Source organism: Rattus rattus, chromosome 12 (genome assembly GCF_011064425.1).
Source record: "Rattus rattus isolate New Zealand chromosome 12, Rrattus_CSIRO_v1, whole genome shotgun sequence".
Lineage (NCBI taxonomy): Eukaryota > Metazoa > Chordata > Mammalia > Rodentia > Muridae > Rattus > Rattus rattus.
The window spans coordinates 52701331-52721379 of NC_046165.1; the positions used below are offsets into that span (position 1 = coordinate 52701331).

At 42.7% G+C, this 20049-nt stretch overlaps 1 long non-coding RNA gene across 2 annotated transcripts in view; it reads left to right on the forward strand.

Moving 5' to 3' along the window:
- The window catches only part of LOC116913772, a 42012-nt gene extending 33036 nt beyond the window's left edge, over positions 1-8976 (forward strand). For both annotated transcript variants that reach the window (XR_004389640.1, XR_004389641.1), the window contains one exon: positions 7491-8976. This is a non-coding gene — a long non-coding RNA (uncharacterized LOC116913772). The remainder of the gene's footprint in view (positions 1-7490) is intronic.
- The last annotated feature ends 11073 nt before the right edge of the window (positions 8977-20049 follow it).

The following is a 20049-nucleotide window of genomic DNA, read 5'->3' on the forward strand; positions in this document are numbered from 1 at the left end:
TAGTGATTAGGCATTTCAGCACGACAGAGCTCAAGCCTCCATTCTTACCCTCTCTTGACTGTGACTGAGTGACTTTTAAACACACCAGTGGCATTCTCACTCATTTTGGATTGTGTGCACTAGCCTGAACCTGAAAAAAGACATCTTCCTAAAGCTCTCTTTCAGCTCCTTACCAGGCTGAACTACTCCATTGGGGTTTCTCTCTTGTGTTCCTCCTTGTATTATGTGTTGACTCTATCTCCAAGGCTCATAAGTCATGAGTTGTTTTTCCACACTTCTCTTGTGCTATGTCTGATGGATGGGATGATTAAACCACAAAAGAAAATGAAACAAAGCACACGTGTAGTATATAGTCTGTACAGCATGGTATCAACACAAATACAGAAATAGCTCGCATCTTAACAAGAATAGAAGATAGTTTATTCTGGAGCCACTTTGAGTGACCATAGTCTAGGAACAGAGGTTTAAGTTACCCAAAATTTCATCTTTCAATGTGGAGGCAGTTTCATGATATATTATAGTTTTACAGAGCAACAACAACAGAAATGAGTCCTAAATCAAAGCAAGTTTAAAATACATTAGTGGGTACACAAGAGAGGTGGCTACAGCAAGATGAGAGAAGGTTTTCTGAAAGCTGCAGATGTTATCTGATTATTAGCTTATGGGTTGGTGGAAGCTAGTAGGAGGCTAAGTTAATAGATTTCAAAAGGTTATTTTCTATTAGTCACAGGATGTTAGCTATGACACAGAGGTGGACTGAATGTGGTTGTTCCAGGGGCTAAAGCTAGGCCCAAGATAATTTGCTTCTGCACCTATAACATTCCAATCTCTCCACATTACTGAAGTGTTAATCTTCAGTCTTTCAAACACAGGCTCTTTTCAGGAATACTCATTCAACAACAGGGTACTGTTAATGCTCAATGTGTGTACACAATTGTGTTCAACACTATCTTCTCTTTATACTCTTCATTGACAGGAATACTTGAATAGTTTCTATGCATACTGCTATGCAGTTTACGTATTTCAGGCTCACGCCAAGCTAAGACAGGTTTTAAATCTTAGAAACATGTGCAAATTATTAGGTACCAAGTAGCAAAACCAGATTCAGACTGAACCCATGTTCTTAATCCTGAGATGAAGTGCTCCTAGTGGCTTTGAAAGAACTTCAAATTTCTTTCAAAAGAACGTTGAGTCAAGTTTTCACAGTGCCATATTCAATAGTAGTTCTGTTGCTACTCTTTGTCACCCCTCCAACAGGGGATGGTGAACACCATATGAAGCCAACCTGAGGGATTAGGGCCACAGTCAGCCTGGATGTGGGTTTGGAATTCTGTTACCCTGCTGTAGTAAAGCTGGTGTAGTCCTTGCCTCTTTTTTCTTGCCAGTAGGTTGATGTGTCTTCTCCTTCATAATGAACAGTAGATAGGTTGCAGGTGGACATCAGGAACATTAGTCCAATACTTGGGAGGTACTTGAAAGTGAAACCATGCTATCTAAGGAGTCAGCATGGGTCAGGTGAATCAGAACTTAAAACATTTCTTCTTGTCATCATGTTGGCAACAAATATACTCCTGTCTTCTTCCTAGTTTCTTGTGAGCACTAGAATGGTTAAGAAGTCCCTGGCATTGTTTCATTCACCAATCCTACTACATACTCGATAATGTCTACTACTGGATTCTGCTTTCATTACCCTTACAGCATTGCTCCTCAAGGGAACAATACAAAGGCTGTATGTAGACCCAGAAGAAAATAATGCTATCTAAAGAACAAACATTGCCTTGGGAATGGGAATCAGAATGACCACATAATAGATCTAGAACAATGAGGCCATCACTGGCCAGGGTCCTGAACATCATAGTTAGAAAACATGCTTAAGTTTTCTGGTATACACACACACACACACACACACACACACACACACACACACACACACACACCCTGTGCCCTATCAGGTTCAGCCCTAGATGCTAATTTTTCAAGCTGCCACATCATTCACAGCTTGATTTTTTTCCTTTTCAATGGTACAAATTATTTCCAGACAAATAATATCAGAGCTGAACCTGTTGAGTTATATATGATCAAACACCAGGTCTTTGGATAACTTAATTATAGTATTTGGGGCCCTAGGGATTGTCTTTTGCTCTCTCTAATTCTAACTTTTCTCATTGTGATGACATAGATTCCACTATCCAGGTGAGGAGCATCCCTCAAAGTTCTATGTTTTAAAGGTTTTGTCCCTAGCTTGCCACCCCTGGGAAGTAGTGCTAATTTTATTAGGCAGTTGGGGTAACAGGAGGTCCTTAGATCTTAGAGGCATGAACTTAAAGGGGGTATTGGGATTCTGGTCTTCTTTCTTTGTTTTCTGGTTGTCATGGAAACATTTTCTGTACCAACCACTCCCTCTGAAGTACCTTGCTACAGGCCCACAGGCATGGGACCAACGGGGCATGAATGTAACCTACAAGGCTATGAGCCAACACAAATATTTTCTCTTTCCAAGAACTCAGGTTTATTGTCCTAACAAAAATCTTTTCAATGGAGATTTGAAAGAAAAAAATAGGTGGAGTTTTTCTCATTTTGTTAAAATAAAGATGATGTTTCTTTCAAAGGGCTCCTGTGAGGATAATGTCAGTAGGGATTTCCTTTGGTGCTAGAAACCTGGATGGCCAGCTGAGGAAAAGCGAGTTTTGAAAGTTTCTGTTGGCAGTCAGTTGGCCTCACCATTTAGAGGCCTGTGGTAGGAAGAATTCATGACAGTGGAGCAAAGTCAGTCATGGCATGGCCAGAGGCGAGAGAGAAAGAAGAGGGAGAGTCTGGGATCCTACAATCTCCTACAAGGGTACACTCTTAATAAGCAAAAGGTTTCCTAACTGGCTCTAGCTCTTGAAGTTTCTATCCCCCCTCCAATATCACCATATTAGGGACTAAAATTTGAATACATGGGATTTTGGAGGTAGTATTAAATATAATGATTATATCAAACACTCAATGCTTTTTGTATAATTGAGACAGTTAGTTTAACAGACAGTCCTGTTATAGAACTCTTTGCACTACATCATAGAAAGGGAAGCAAAGAAACACTGCATACATTCTCCCAAGGTGATAGAGCTAGCAGGATGTGGAGTGAGGACTCAGAGGAACACTTCTAAACAAATGCTTTTTTCCATGTATGAATCTATAGAACCAAGAGTTTCAACTACTTGTTTTAGGCTTAGTGAAAGTACATGAACCTAGACGTCAGGCCTGGATGTATTCCCACTCCTGCTCAGCATTGGGCAAGTTATCTTTCCTCTCTACTCCTTAGAGCTGCTGGCTACTAAATGAGAAGGTACTATTCCCATGAGCCTCTGGAAAAATCCTGTCCTCCATCACTCTGCTGTGGCTCTACCAGAACTTTCTTGCTCTGACCCCAGAACTATGTCACAAATATTGGGCTTGGATTTCTCTTCCTGTTCAGGATTTGTGAGTTGTATGAAGAGCTTTATCCCTAAAGAGAAATGGAAATGGCAGTTGGGTATTCATCCCTAGTCCTACCTAATGTTCCCTTCTGCCGCTTTCACCCTCATCTGTGCTATTTCTCACATCAACTCAGAGACTAAACTCATTTAAAACAGATACAGGATCTCACAAAAACACAGAGGTTACATGAGAAATAAATATTGTACAGAAATGCAAAACTAAGATTGGCAGTACCTGTGTAGTTAACAGATGTTAGCATAAAGAAGAGGGTGTCCTCTGGTCGAGGATCATTCTGATGCCAAACAGTCCCAGGCCAGCCTGGGCTTGCTCTGTGGCCTCTTTGAGTAGGAATATATTGTTTGTTTTTTTCCCTGTGGCCAGCATTCAGAATCTAGGATCTCAATCTTCCCAGCAGAGAAGGAATCTATTAAAGTATCCACTGCATCCAGAATTGAGCAATCAACTGTTCAGAATCCATGATCAATGTGTTGTCTCTTGGTGATAGAATGCTTCCTGGGAGGATTTTTCTCATGTTCCTTTCATGCTTCAGAGCTCCCGGAGTGCTGTTGTGGACTCAGCCATCAGGAGCTCTGATCACTACCACAGCTCCATCCTCTGTGGGCATCCAACCCAGAATCTGTATTATCCAAAGCCGCGGCTCCCAGTCACTCAGCTCCTCTAAGGAGTACAGTGAGATTACAGGTATCCCACAGTACCCTCGATGGTCCCATCTCCCACACCAACCAAGTCGAAGTCATTAGCAAGGGATGCAGAGCCTCAGAAACATTTAGGAGGTACAGGAGAAATAAACTGTGCATGAAGATGCAGTGCTAAGCTTCAATATGGCTGTAGATGAGTGAATTGAAAAAGGAGGGGATTTTTGCTGGTCAAGAGTCTTTCTGATCCCAGGCCAGTCCCCGTTCAGCTTGTCTTAGCTAGACATGCTGGGTGTGATGTGGGGGCTACAGTGTGTACTGGAATCTTCCCAAACTCATATTTCACAGAGATGTTGGCTACAGATGAGCACCGTGTGACATCAACATCACCAAGCCCACTCCTTTTTCCATCTCTGCTCCTGAGTACATGTGATTCAGAGATGTCACCCACAAGTTTCCTTTGTTTCTACATAATTGTCACATGGCTAACCTCTATCTGTCTGTCTGTTTGTCCCATTTTTCTCCCTCTTGTCTTGATGCACACCTAACCTTTTTCTCTGACACTAGCTTTAGTTTCTGACATTCTAATGCCCATGTTAATTCTCCAGAACTCTTCTTCCTGGAAAACCCAAGAGTGAGGGACCTCAGTGGGATTTTTTTCTAGTATCAATCTAGCCTCCATAACCAAAATTTTGAGTACTGGTTAAACACACCAGAAGAATTAATAGTTAACAGGCTTTGGACCTTGGCCACATGAAGAAGAGAGTGTCAAGGAGGGTTTGAAGATAGGAAGAGAAAGCTATGCAGTGGTGTAGAAGGATTCTGAGAGGTTGAATGATTTGCACCAAGAGCAGAAGAGCAGAAAACGCAAAAGGCATGCAACTCTTCCTGGCTGTCCTGTGTGTGTGTGTGTGTGTGTGTGTGTGTGTGTGTGTGTGTGTGCATGCGCGCGCGTGCACGCGCCTATGTGTATGTTAATGTATATTCGTATCTTAAGAAGATGATGATTTCTACATTGCTGAATTCTGAGGGTCAAGTATTGAAAAGCCTAGGTTTACTGTGTTCTATTACTGATGCATCGTAAACTGTGACTAAAGACACCTGCTGCTCATTTGCATCTTTATAAATGGAGCTAAGGGATGTCTCAACTACACTGGCTTCTTCCACTGTCTGTCACTTTCCTTGAAGCCATTTGCTATGTGGCACATGTTCTATGGTTAAGGTAGAGACAACATAAAGGAAGTGGAGACCTAGAAAAGACGGAGCACAGGGAGTGGTGGGGAATCAGAAATGACAATACAGTCCATTTCATTCCTATGCATTATCTTTTAGGTCTGCTTAGGTACCTGTTATGACCCCATTGTAGACCAGCATCACCGCAGTCATCCCACTTGCTGTTTCTTCATAAGAGAATGGGTTGGGAGAGCCTTGGATTAAACAATATAACTCAGAGCACAAGTGTATCCCTGAGGCTTCAAGATGGGGTTCCCAGGAATGCTTCCGGTCTCCAGAACAACATGAATGCAGTCTGTCTACACAGGCTAGCAGACAAAATGAAGCCTAGCAAGGTGGAGGCTGTCAGGAATGAGGTAAACTCTAGTTTCAACTTGCCCCTAAATGACAATATCTTGGCAGCAAAGTGATTTAACTTGCTTAAGTCTTCTTTGATTCTGCAAATTGGGATAAGAAAATCTTTCCTTCTTAATTATCTCAGCTTCAGGGACAACATTTCGTAGCCCCTATCTTCCCAATCTATTTCTGCCTAATTCTTAATACTACAATATTGCATTTGTTGTAGCAGAAATCCCACAGTCTGTTTGTATTGTGATATGTTTCTTGGAATCTTGGCATCTGAATACCTTCCCTATATTCGGAACATCTGCTGTCATATATGCTGTGATCTGAGTGTGTCTCCTACATTAATCATGTGCTAGAAACTAAATCCTCTTGGAGGCAGTGTTGGGCAGTGAGGTATCCTGGAGGTGTGTGTGTGTGTGTGTGTGTGTGTGTGTGTGTGTGTGAGAGAGAGAGAGAGAGAGAGAGAGAGAGAGAGAGAGAGAGAGAATGTGTGTGTGTTTGTGTGTGTGATGAGGAAGGTTTCATGAATAAGACTTTCTTTTAGGCATAGATAGACTAGCTACTTGGGAATTTGGCCCATGTGTAACTATCTGCATGCTTTTCAGTTTCCTATTAAGGCTTAAAGCAGAATGAGGCCTTAGTAAATGTGCCTTACCCAGTCCTGGGCTCCCAGATATTAGAACTAATGAACGAATTAACCTTTTTTTCTTTATAAAGTCTGCAGTCTTACATATTCTACTACAGCAACAGAATACCTATTGTCCCAACACTTAGGAAGGTATAGAAGAAAATCAAAAATCCAAGGCAAGAAGCTGGGGCTCAGTGCAGTGCCTGCTATGCATAAATGGGGACCTGAGCTCAGATCTCCAGCACACACTTAAAATTCCAGTCGTGGTGACATCTGTCTATAACTCCAGTGATGGAACGATGAAGCAGGTGGATCCCTAGAGTTCATTGTTGGGTCAGCATAATCAAACTGATATGTTTCAGGTTCGATGTCTAAAACTGACAATGACTGCTATTAACCATTGGTCTCTGGATGTATGTGGTTCTATACTCCTATTTAGACACACATGTAATTTCTCTCCCTCTCTCTGTCTCTGTCTCTGTCTCTCTCTCTCTCTCTCTCTTTCTCTCTCTCTCCTCCCTCTCTCTCTCTCTCACACACACAAACAGACATATACCATAGACATACACAGAGAGAGACAGAGAGAGTTAGAGAGTTCAATGATTCAAGAATAGCTCAAACACACTCACTCCACACACACACACATAGAGGTAGGGGGAGAGGGAGAGGGAGAAGAAAGAAAGAAAATGAAAAAGGGATGAACACATGACACATTACCACACAGACACAGGACATGCCCTCAAATACACAAACTAAGAAGACCAGACATATTCCCGGACTTCCTTGAAATAAGATGTGGGCTGTTCCATGAACTGCTTCACAAAGAAAGAGCAGGAGAGGAGTCCTGGAAAGTGGTGCAACTAAAGCAGCCACAAAGGCTTCTGGAACATGGAATGTCAATGTAGCCATGGCACCCAGTGTCCAGTGGAGCCTGGCGCCCTGCCCATCTCCAGGCAACAACGACAGTAGAGGCCTGTATTTGTGACTCTTCTGTTCTTGTGTCTCTCTGCTACCCCACTTTCCTCCAGACTGCTTTCTGATTTTGCTTCTCATCTCATTGCTGACAAATAGGTTATTCTGTAAATGAATTCCATTCATGCCTACTGAGTTTCAATTGCCGGAAACCAAGGATGCTAAGCAGTTTGTGTTCTCTTCTATTATCTCGTCAGGTGCTCTCGAATGTTCACCTGTAGAGGAGAGGACTTGAAGCCCACCCCTCACCATCTGGACAGGATCCAGGAAGACAGGAGTATACCAGCTGCATGACTCTTGCACAACTGTTTTACCACAGTTCTGCAAGCATCCTTGAAATGCCAACTGAAAATAGCTTCCTCTGCCTTCCCTCAGATACAAACCTCTCCAGTGGATCCCCCATTCCAATGACTGAGGATTCCCTAGGAAGAAGTCAGCTTGCAGCTGCTATCTGCCCAACTTGGTTAAGTGAGACATCCAGACTCCTCAAGGGATCAAAAATGGAACCCTTGAGCTTCACCCAGCCACAGCAATCACTCATCCCACCACTCTAATGTGAGGCCACCCTCCTAAAGGGATACCTGCTTGGGTCACAAAGAGAACAGGCTAGAAATGAGCACAAATTCCTTGGATTCCTTGTCCTTATCATGTGCTTTCTAGGAGGAAGAGTGGCCAGGGAAGATGCTACCCTGCCATTACTCAGGACCAGGGACCTTAGTGGGGAGGAAGGCAGACCTAGAGGAAGTCAGGAATGGCAATGAAGCAGGTTTCAGATGATATGGGATAAATAGCCACGTCTCATCTGACTCCATGTCCTTAGGACAAGGACCCCTCCCATGTTTGCCTCATGGTTCTATGGTTAATATCTGATACTTCCCTTGCTGTGATTTAAAACAAGGTGCCCACTGGTGCTTTAGATGAGCCAAATCATAATGTAGTACTACCCCTTGCATTGTAAAATATTTAATGTCCCTGCAGTTACACCATTTGATGACAGTAACTCAGGAAGCATATGTGACAACCAATAAATCCCCAACCATTCTTTATGTCCCCAGGGGTAGTAGCCACCTCCACTTGAAAGCTAGTCCATTGAGGCCTTTGAAGGAGACTATTCAAAGCAAATAATGTGTGGAACACTTCGAGTTTTTGCTAACTATTAAACCTGAATCTTAATTGCGCCAACTAGACTCTATGAAATGGAAAACAAGATCCTTCACTTAAAGGGGTATTGAAGAAGTTAGTTAAAGATACAATTCTCAGCATCATGGTTTACTCCATGGACAGGCTCCCAAAGGATGGTGAGAAGACACAGGCATATTATGTCTTGGCAGCTTTTTGGTAATAGGGAACAAACAGCAACCCTACGTTGTAAAGCTTTATGGGGCTTTGGGGAGGGCAGAGCACCTTGATGGGGAATGGAGGAATTCCTGTCTTCCAACAAACCCTTGTCAAGGTTTGATGCAGCAGGATGGGTCAGACCCACTCTCATTCTCACCAGGGATGCTACCATCTGTAGCTCTGTGAAGGAAGGTAACTCTGTGAAGTCATAGAATCACTCCTTCCACATACATAATTGATATCCAAAGACTGCAGGACTGTGAAAGTCCTGTGACCAGCCAAGACCTATGTGGCGTCACATGCAGTTGATATGAAATGGCCAGGATGGCATTATCCAAACCTGAGAAAAAAAATGCAGGTGCGCCAAACTTCCTGTATGACAGAACATCTATGTTTCCAAATACCTAAGGCAACATAGAAAGTTCAGCTCACAAAATTTTATTGAGTGAGTAGGTCCATCCATATACAGATGGAGAAAATAAAGCTTGACCAGTGTCCTCAGATGTCTTACTCACTGTTGGGTAACCAGGTGTACAATCAAAGCATCACACTATGGAGCAGGGGAGATAAGACACCTTTGTTACAGTCAGGGAATGGAATTCACTGGACAAAGCCTTCAGAGAAGAGTTCCTAATGAGAGATGGCACAGCAGTGCTGTCAGGCTCAGGAGTAGGGAACGCTATGAGAAAGTTATTTGTCATTACATCAAGAACATGTTTTGGGTTGAGGCAGTGGAGAAGAAGTATTCTTTGGGAAACCAAGCTTGGTTCTTGTTTATCACTTAAATTCTTATGTGTTTCATTTTCTTCATATTAGTGAGACCTGTATCAGTGTCAGCTGGTGACACTTGACTGCCTCCAAGATACCTCACCTAGAAGGGCATATTGCCAGGCTTTTTCTCTCCTTTACCTGCAGTCAGCCTGGTCACTGGTTCCTCATACAAAGCATTCTCTAGCAGATGTTGATCAGGGCAAGTCAGACCCAACAGTGTCATTTTTGCTAGGGATGTTACCATTGGTAGCTATGTGAAGGAAGGCAGCTCAGCAGGTATAGAGATCACTCCTTCAACATATGATTTCCCTTACATCGAGGGGTAACACAACATAATAGGCCTGGGAAGTCTTGGTACTCAAAAGTGTTTCAGTCCTGGTAATTCCTACAGCCAGCTGGGTGAGTTGACCGTCAGTTCAATCTATATCCAAAACTCGAACCAGTCAATGTTGAGTTGAAGCTGTTAGATAAACATGTGTCCTGCCTGAACCCTTGCATTGAAATCTATCCTCACCATGCTCTCAGGAGGCAAAGCCTTTGGGAAGGGGATAGATGGTAAGGCTGCAGCCCTTGTGAATAGTGTTTGTGTGTTTTAATTTTTAAATCTACATAGAAAGATTAAGGATATGGTTCAGTGGTAAGAGCACTTTGCCCTTTCACACCCTAATTCTCCTCTGAGCTATCAAATCATGTATATACATGCACATATGTGGGCACAGTATGTGAGTGTGTACATGCCAGTGCCCATAACCACAAGCCTTTAGAGCTCCTGTCTCTTCTACCATGGAGAAACCAAAATGAAGAAGTGTTCCATGAATGGCAAAATAAATAGCCTCTTCCAGATGCTGAAGCTTCCAGTGTCTAGATCCTGGACTTTCAGCCTTCTAAATTAGAAAGAAATTTCTGGTATTTTTGTTGTGTCTTTCCTTGTCATTCAATATATAGATTTTCGCAGTAGCAAGAGAAGCTGACTAAGGCAAGATCCACAAAGAAGTTTTGTTGAGAGGTTCCCCCATTCTACAGCTATAAACCTGATACTGGACTCCAGCCCTAAGACACTGCTCCACATCATTGGACAAATGTCCAGGCTTCCTCCTTCCACTTACATGTCTTCCACATTCCCCAAACAGAAAACCAGAAAACTAGAATTTAACTTACAGTTTAGTGTAGAGTTGAAGGTGACAGGCAGGGCCAAGTCCAGTCCCAAATATACCCATCAGATAGGGAAAGAAAGCTTCTGTGGAGGGGACTGGTAGATGAAGACAGCCTATGGGCACAACCTTTATGTGTCTCCCAGGAGACCTCAGGAAACTCTTCTTTCCTAATTACCCTTAGATAACGAATGGATACAATAGCAAATGTTATTAGAATAATTTATTGTTCACCAAGAACAAGGGCCAATGAGAGTAATTCCCTATTAGTATTCACAAGTCCCCTTGCTCAAGGCTCTTCTTACACCTTGTGCTCCCAGTGCTCCCATTTAGGGAAAGCGAGCACATTTGTGGCACCAGCCCACAGTCAGCACACTATTAGAGAAGAGGAGTTATTGGCTGTGTAATTAACTATGTAATTAACTCAGATCTCCTAATGCAATCAGCATCTAATCTAATAGGAAGGTGTAATTAAATTGCGTCTTTAATCCCTGGGAAAATCTCTGGATTTGGGTGTGAGAATCAACCTGGCAGGGTGCCCCAGGTCTCCATTATCTTCAATTAGACAATTAATTGATATTCAAGTTACCTTTCTCATTCAAACCTAATTGAATTTCTCTTACGCCCCATGAGGTGTAATGTGTTTAGCGAGACACTGTCTCCATTCAGGGCCTAAAGAATGCACAGAGAAGTGGTCATCACCTGCCTTCCTCTGCCACTTACCAGAATTTTAGAGGCAGCCAATGGCCCCTTTAAGAGATTGATTGACATTTCACTTTCTCTTTGGTGCCTTTGTATCTACACAGTGGAACTGGCTATAGAACAGGTTTGTCTGTGACTGATGAGTTTTCCTCCTTATTGCCCCAGAGTCAGGCAGTGGCTGCCAATATCTCCATTTTGCTTTTGTGGCTCCTTTGATTCAGCTGTCATCATTGAATCCCGGTTTTGTCCCTGCAGACCTGCCTACCTCAAGCAGCCTCCCATGAGCTTTCCTCCATCTTTGTACCTGCTTTCTTCCTAGAATTAGATTTCCGGGAGCTAAGAACTCCACCTGACCTGTGTGATTTTGCCAACTTTCTTTGCTCTACAAAAATCAAAGCTCATTTCTACATTCCTAACAGCTTTCCCATGCTTCCACTGGGGTCTGAAGTGGGCTACAGCTAGAGCTGAGTGGGACACTGAAGTAAGCATGGGACATGGGGTAGAAGGATGTAAAGAACGGGGCAGGAAAAGACAGGAAATTAATGAGAAAGAAAAGGATAGGGCAGGAGGATGGGGGGAGAGAAGAGTAGGTGGGACCAGACTGGAAAATAAAAACGAGAGAGAGAAAAAGAAGCCAAAACGGACGTGATGGAGACTGAAACGAGCCGGTGATATAATAGAGCTATCTTCAAGGACACAGCGCTAGCCAGGGGCGAGCAAGCACCAGGGAACCCCAGCCTTTGGGGGAAGAGCTTGTGAAAGGCAGGGATATCAAACCAGCCCTGGCTGAAATAGGCTTGGGTTGAACTGCACACCCGACAGGCTAATCTGAAATGAGAATCTCAGGGGAGGTGTTGCTGTGCTCAAAGGAACTGCTTTAAAAAAATTTTTTTTTTTTTTAATTTTTAAAGAAATAAAAATGAAACTTCCCTCTTTGCCTTCAGAAGTGTAAGGAAGGTAACAATTCCGGGTCGTCAGTAGCCATTATCTCCTGAGGTAATCAACTTAAATAAGGTCTATTATGGGAGCTGCCTGCTCTCCTACAGCAGCAGTGTGTGTTGTGCCCACAGAGCTCCACGTGGTGAACACACTGAAAATTGCTTGTCTGCTTGAAGGAACTTCTGTTCTCCAGAGGGAGATGGAAGGAAACAAGTGGAAGTCAGTCGGGACCACTCCAGCAAGCCCCTGACCTGGGCCCAATGTTAGGTAAGCTGCATAGGGCGGAGGGGATCTACAGACCTGGGAAGAGACTGATCAAGGTGGAGGAGGTGAGACTGGAAGGGGCTTGGTCAAACTGTTATAGCGCCACCAGCTGGCTGGGTGAGGGTGGAGACAGGGACCTGCTGTCACTTAGCTAAGAGACAGATTGGATGATTTGGGGGTATCAGGACTGTCTCCACTTGCCTCTTGTACTTCTGATAATGCCTCTAATGCTTGTACTTTAAGGATATAATGATCTTTTTCTTGTCTTTTTTTTTTTCCGGAGCTGGGGACCAAACCCAGATCTTTTTCTTGTAATCCATTAAAACAATGGCATCCTTGCTAGGGACTTCTAAATCTTGTATTGCCAAGGTGTATGCAGTCTTCAGGAAAGTGAATATGCTCCACCTACACCAGAATTGGGTCCCAGAAACTTCTCAGTGCATCTGTACAGTAGAAAAATGAAACTACAAAGGCCAGAAGAGAGCTAGGCTACCTGAGTGCTTTCTCATTTGGTCATCCTACAAATATCACAAAGTAAATGACTCCCCTTGCTTGCTTTGTTTTATCCATACAGAAAATGAGAGCCAACTGGGTTGGGAATGACTGGTCCAAAGCCAGGAGAAAGTGGAGTTTATTCTATTCAGTTCCCATCCAGCATACAGAGAGGGGACCCTAAGCCCCCTCACCTCATCATACCACCGCATCTGGATGAATATCTTCCTGATGCGCAGCTTCAGGTGACTGACAGGGGATCCTGGGAGGGGCCTCTCCCACTTCCTGCTTTGTAAATGTGAAAACTGTTTCCTAGACAGTAACTCAAAAGATAGCTCCTAACTTAAATCTCCTCTCAGAAGTGACATACTCCATCGGCAGAAATGATGGAAACAAGGAAACCAGCCCTGCCCCCACACTGATTTTAGCATTTTCCTTCATTAACAAGTTGGGAGACCTTGAACAAGTCTTTGAACCTCTGAGAGCTTCTTGCTTCTAAAGGCACAAAACAGAGACTATATGTACTTTTGCTTCCCTGCAGGATTATTCTAAGGCTCTAACACAATGCCGGGTAGGACAAACAATGCTCTGATTACACAGACGCATTTTACTTGCATCTCCAGTGTATTTATATTCATTAGGCTTAAAGACTCAAACTCAAGATGAGATGCCACTAGCAAGGTAGGAGAAGGACTCTGTCTTAGCTCAATTCTGTTTATAGTTTACCCTCAAGGATAACCATTTGTTTGCTTTGAGCAAAAGATCTGGGTCTCCGTAAAAATATTCATAGCTTTCAGAACATGAAAATGTGCTGTGGATGTCACAAGTTAGTTTGAATCTCACTCCAGGGAGCTCGGCTCAGTAAACACTTTCATGTGTAAGCAGCACCCTTAATCAAGCCAGTGAATCTTAACTTAACCTTCACAATAAACGTATAAATAGAGCTCTGATTAAATAATTGTTATTTTCTTGCTGAGAATCGCAGTTGGGATGCTGTCTTTAGTGTAATATGTTATGCAAATGGTACATACAGCATGTATGTGGCTCCCCCATAGCCAGCCAACTGTGTCTTTTATCACACCAATGCAGAGCTGGGACTCAAAGGCTGGGGTCCCATCTTTGTTCTCCCATTGAGTAACAGTGTGACCTTGAGAAAGTCAACCTCCCAGAGCCTCTAAGTCCTCATCCTGCATAAAAAGGCTTGGAGATCAATAACTTGTACTCAGCTAAGGTCCCTCCCCCAACCATGGAGTCCATGTTTTTTTTTTTTTTTTAAATGGCTACTAATCTGTATGTATTATATGATAATTAATTCATTTCCCCAAGTCTAAAAATCAAAGGCATTTATAAATGGTAGCCAGAGATTCTGACCAGACTTTTTATACAATCACAGTTAACACATGGGGATGAGATACTTTCAACCAAAAGAAAGGATGAGGAACATTTCAGTTTGTTGTGTGGCTGCACAAAGCACAGACAGAAGGAACGCATTGGACAGTTTTGCAACTGTGACCATTTCCCGTGGCTAGTCCTTGAGGTTGTGAGGTGTCCAAAGTGTTCCCCTAAACTTCAATCCAGACAGTAAAAGCTCTTGTGTAGCTCCTAAGCTCACATCCATTCATAATGGAAAATTGGGAAGCTGTGACCACCAGTATCATCCCTGCCCACATTAAGTTTGGACCCTGAAGTGAGGAGCAGACAACAAGAGGTAGATTTAAAGTACTTCGGCAAGCAATAAGGTGCGACAAAGTTGCTGAATAGTGGCAGAAATCCACAAAGAGGCCACCTAAAATCTTTTAGTCTTGTCAGGGTATGTATAGTAGAAAATGTAGTGCTTGGATAATGTGTTGACTTGAATTTCAAAAATGACCAAGCACTTAAAAGAAATGAAAATACCTGAAAGGGGCCAGGGTGGAGGTTGGGAGAATAGTCAGGAAAGCTGCCATAGTGGCCTTGTGGAACCAGGACAGTGGCTTAAACACTGGTGTGGATTATGGGAGTGGGGCGAACCACTGATTTCTGAATGCTGAGTCCTCTGAATTTCTGATGGACTAGCTGTGGGGAGCAGAAGACACCTAAATTTTGCATCCATGTGAGCTACCTGTCGTCTAGCATTGGTAGATATGCCCTATATAAAGCACTTTCTAGAAAGTCCCATGACTTATACATGTGTAAACATTCTTCTGATCTTCATGGAACCCAACTGGAACAGTATCTGCTGTAATCAAGCAAGTGTGAACTAGATGGAGAATGTCATATGAAATTGTGTCTCACTTTGCCAGAACTGGTAGAAAAGTCTCACCTTTTTGGTGGGACAGTGGAGCACAGATGCCAGGGGGTTTACTCCTCCACCAGAGCCAGACTGTTAAACACGTGGGTTTGATTTTTGCTTTTCACTTTTGCCTTCATTCCATCCTGGAATGCATTTGCTTCCATATATCCTACATATACACAGAAAGTGCATTGACCCTGGGGATCTTCTGCTGATGAAACCAGGCGTGGGAGAGCAAGCCCCTTTGCTATGAGGAAAACAAACAGTTCTCAGTTCCCCGCTGAACCCAGAGAAGAAACATGTTCAAACAACCAAAATATATCTCAGCCACCATAAATTCCTTTTTGGACCATGGCTTCTTAATTATTAATTATTAATAGGTGTTAGCTGAAAAATGTCGTATACTGTACATTTGTGTTTGAGAGAACTTGACAGAACAGGGTTCACTAGCTTTCTCCTCTGAGTCTTCAGTATACCTGGAATATGCAAAGTTTGCTAGATATTTGGAGTCATGGAGCCCTATTTCCTTCACTGAAATAATAACTCACCCCAAGAAATGCACATCTGTGCTCAAGAACAATATTAGGACTAAAGAAGTGTAATAATCATTAAAAGAAAGAACATTTGCTATCCAGGATTAATGCTTGGCAGCTCTTGCCTGGAGGTAGATGACAGACTAGACACTATCACCAGCTAACTGTTTTATGCTTCTATTCCTTTAGATTAAATTCAACAGACTTTTGGGCTACAGTGTTAGGACAGACCAGAAATCTGGCTCAGATTTTATGAGTCACTTTTCTCTTTGCCATGCCAAAGTCTCTGACAAAAGCTACTTAAAGAAGGAAACGTTTATTTTGACTGACTGCTCAAGGATACAGTTCACCACAGCAGGAATCCATGGCAGCAGGAATTTGAGGCAGCTGGTCACATTGCATCTGTTGTCTGGAAGCCACACTTTCTTGTCCCTATGAACATCCTGCCACAACAAACTCCCAAATCAGAGTAGTGTCTATGCCATTTTGTTAATAGTAGCCATAAATTGGTATGGCCAGGGTGTTAGTGTTCCGCTCAGGCATTTTAGTATAGTTGTCCTGGGAAATTTTCAGAGGAAGTACCATAAAAGTTGCTTCAAGAAAAAAAAGTGAAGACAAATTAGAAGAGGTTTTAATTACTTTTCTGCTGCTGTGAAGAGACACCAGGACCAAGGCAACTCATATAGGAGAAAGCCGTTAATGGGGCCTGCAGGGTTCAAGGGTGAGTCCACAAACATTATTCTGTCAGGGAGCATGGCAGCAGGCAGGCATGGAACTGGAGCACTAGCTGAGACCTTACATGTTGAGGCAGCACCCATGAAGCTGGGCTCAGTTGAAATGTCATTGACTTTTGAAATCTCAATGCCATCTCCCACTGATACATCTCCTCCAACAAGGCCACGCCTCTTTATCTTGCCAAACAGTTATACCAACTGGGAACCTAAGCATTCAAATATATGAAACTCTGGGGGCCATGTTATTCAAGCCTCCACATAAGATAAATTCAGGGAGTGAGAGATGCCAGTAGAGGCCACAGTATGAGTTAATGCCTAGGCCATGCGGTTAATCTTGGTGTAGAAAAATTAGTAATGTAGACTGCTGGGTGCTGGGAATGGGGCATAGATGATTTTTGAAAAAGTGACACAACTGAGTTGTTGAAAGACTAACAAGGGCATCCACCCTATCTTGTTGAGGAGTGGTCCTTTATTTGAAGTCCACAGCATCATCCCATACTGAATGTGGTCCTCAGTGATTTATAGATTTTAGGGCACCCTATTCTTGGTGACTGGGGTCTCTGGTCACTTCAGTTGCAACCCTATACTTTGTCATAATGCTTTGTGTATAATTTTAAGGTTCAATTGACTAATTGAATCCAATTAGTTGAGACAATTAATTCAAGAACTTAATGTTAATTTCTCAATTCTTATAATTTTTTAAATGCTTTAAAGGTTCATCTTGCAACACATGCATTCATACACGCTCTCTCACCCACATGCACTATATTTATGAGTCACATAAATAGATTCGAGACTGTATAAAGCAGGGCTGCTAGACTCACATGCTTCTGTCCCATTGCAGGTTAGAGTCTCTCACACTGTATTATGTAAATATTTGAGCTGTTTATCATTTTCTTCTTCATCATCACCACCATCACTATCACCATCACCACCACCACCACCATCATCATCATTAAGCCAAATTGGTGATTAATGTCATTGTAGTCAACATTTTGCTTAGGGTCTTATTTTACTTTATTTTCTTTTAATTCAGTTCCATGCATACCCTACTTCATATTCCTTTGCATTAGGATTTTAATACCAAGAAGTCTAAAGAGAATGCAGAAGCTGAATAATCTTAAATGCAGATGGCTACACTTGTTATCTATAATCCTCACCTCAAGTTTCTATGCTCATCAAAACCGTTCTCACTAGATAGAATTTATATTAAGTGGATGATAGATATTTATACTCATAAATAAATATCTATACCAAAATATTATTCTTACTCTGTTTTATGTGTTAAGATTCCACATTTGATTTTTATGTGGGAGGAAAGCATATTTTGGTTTTTTGTTTTTGCTGGAAAATAAAAGTTAAGAAAATCACTGCAATAGACCACATTTATTTCCCAGTGCCCTCTACTGATTCTGTCAGTGGAAAGGCAGGGAAGGGAAGGGAAAAATCCTAAAACAAGTGCCTATCGCAGAGGCTCCATAAACAAAAAAGAGGAGGGCTGAGGAGGAGCCAGGGAGACACACGATTTCTTCTAGGTTCCTTAAACATTCTCACAGTGGCTTGTCTTTGGGGTCTAAACAGACAGAATGTGACTTTTCCCAGTGGATTGTCTTATGATGTTATATGTACTAGCAACTCTAATCAAGAGGAGAACATGTCTGGCTGTTTTGCTAATGCACATGCACACACATGCAATTCCACACTCCAAGCATCCTGGAGTCTGCTTTCCTGTGATCACTTTCCAAGGTTATCAGTGATGGGTGCCGGTGCCGCAGTTCTCATGCCTTCGTGCCAAGGACACACTAAGTTGTGAGTAGATGAAAATGGTGTGTACAGGGCTCAGGGGCTGCTGTTCCTTTCTGGCTTTGTGAAGAATGGAGGCTGCACTTCCAGGTTCTACGTAATTAGTATTTATAATAAATTTTGCACATGGTATTTGAGAGGGTGTTCAAAAGGCACAATGTCCATTTTAGAACAATTCTGAGGCAGGATAGAAATATTCTTCCCATTCAACAGATGAAAAAAGGCAAAGAGCAGTGCAGACAGCCTGTTGACACTAAAATACATACTAATAAAAGAGAGGGGGTTTGAATCAGAAAGCTAAGACCCTGGTTTTCAGGTCTGCACCTCCCACTCATTGCACGGGGTAAGGCACGTTATCTGCTAGACAGGATTAAAATGCATAGTTATCAATGGTAGCACAGAGGGAGATCAAATCTCTAAGGACCCCTAAACTCTGTGTAGTGCAAAGGACGGGCTGGAGTTGGATAAAGCCGTGTGTGCTTCCAATCCATTATGCTCATCTCTCCCACATTTCCAGATTAAATGTCACTACCTTGAGGAAACTGCTTGAGAGGATTAACGGATATAAATTCTTACGTGGGGTGACCTATAGTAGGTAGGTACTTACTAAATGGGAGCTAAGGCAACTAAAGTAGTCATAACATTTCTCCTTTTGTGTGGAATTCTGAGGAACACAGACATGCAGAACCATTTCACTTCCTCAACCATTAAGAAGGTTCCTGCTTAACATTCTGTGTTACACATATGAGCAAAGTGAGGCACAGTGATAACCTTCTGTTATGGCTTAATGATGAAATGTCCCCTGCAGGCCCATGTATTTTAACACATAGTTTTCAGATGTTGGTACTGCCTTGTGAAGTTCTGGTATCCATAAGAGGTATAACTTGGAAAAGTAGGTCACTGGGGAACAGGCCTCAGAGGCTACAGCCTGGCCTGGGTCTAAACTAATCTCTTTCCCTCTTGGTTCACCAAGATATAAGACAGCCCCTGAGTGTTCCAGCCACCTCTTTCCTTCCTTGGGTTGTTTCTTGTCTGGTATTTATTTGACTCCAAAGGTGAGAAAGTAATTAATAAGCCTTCCTTTCTTGAGTAAACTAGAGTCCAAAGATGTGGCTAGAAGGTCTCCAAGACCATTGAAGGAAAAGAAAGTATAAGATGGTTGGGAAGGAGGGTGGATTTTGGTGGAGGACCTGTAGAAGCAAAGCCCTAAGGATAAGAGAGCCACAAGTGAGGAGAATGGGGTAGGGCCTGGACTAGGCTAGAGAATAAGGAAAGTAACCAGGAGCTAAGGATGGAAGCTATGACCCAGGAAGTGTGCCCATCTTGAGAGCTCCGCTGAGAACCCAGTCTTCATTTGACAAGCACCAGGGAGCCACTGCAGGTTCCTGATCAGAGAAATGTCTTAATAAAAAGGTAGTTTATAAACAAGTAGAGGGAAAGAATTTCAGATAAAGGATTGGAAGATAGAGAGGCTGAAATAAGACAGGGCCGTTAGAGGGGCTGTGTTATTGGAAAGCTGGGGTCAGGGAAAGGACGAGGCCACTCAGTTACCTTCAGATGAAACAAGGAAAATGGATGCTGGAACAGGAGGGCATGAGCCTCAAGCACACGGGGTTAGGGCAGAGCATCCAGTATGAAGCAATGTCACTCACTCTACCTGGAGCGCCAGCATTGAGAAGGCTTGGAGAAGTTCACCTTGGGGAGAATGCAATCTCTGCTTATTTATGCAAATGTTTGATTTTCCCGTCTCCTACAAA